Source organism: Papaver somniferum, chromosome 3 (assembly GCF_003573695.1).
Source record: "Papaver somniferum cultivar HN1 chromosome 3, ASM357369v1, whole genome shotgun sequence".
Taxonomy (NCBI): Eukaryota; Viridiplantae; Streptophyta; class Magnoliopsida; order Ranunculales; family Papaveraceae; genus Papaver; species Papaver somniferum.
Window position 1 is genome coordinate 132,343,783 of NC_039360.1, and position 700 is coordinate 132,344,482.

The following is a 700-nucleotide window of genomic DNA, read 5'->3' on the forward strand; positions in this document are numbered from 1 at the left end:
AATTTTTTCTAATCCTAATGACTGCTTTACACATCTCTAGATGGATCCGAAAGAATCTTGTATAGCATGCTTCCTCTCATGCGGTTCAGCTTGTCAGTCCACCATAGCATCATAGTTGAGGTTAATTTTTTGTCAAGTGGTTTATTCTTCATCCTGATCTTCATGTAATTGCATACACATGGAAGACAGTCAGGAATTGTACCTTGTGGGGGCGCATTGAGATTCTTGGCATTTTCATTCATCCCAAGAGCAAAAGGACAGCGGAGTCTCAGTTCTGTAGTAATTGCAAATGCATATTTCTTGGCTTGAAGAAGGTGTTCACCCTTGAGTTCCTTAACGTTTGACGAGTTCATGTAGGACCAAGGATTAGAGCTCCTCAAGTCATACTCCAGCAGTTTGTAGTGTGTGTTGTTGTTGCACATTGGGGCGAAAAGTCTGACTGCATCGTTCTTGTACTTGACATACTCCTTCGCAAGCTTCGGAATCCAAAATTTCTTGAATTCTTCGTAATCCTTCAAGTAAGAGATCTGCAAAAACCATTTGGAATGTCAAACTCACATTTTTAATCAAAAGTTACAAATGAACAAGTGATTATGTAAACAGAAGTTACACATAGGGCCTTGGGTTTTACACTTCTTTGTAATGCAGAGACATTATAAATGCAATAAGATTTTAAATATATCGAAGTACTTACGTATGC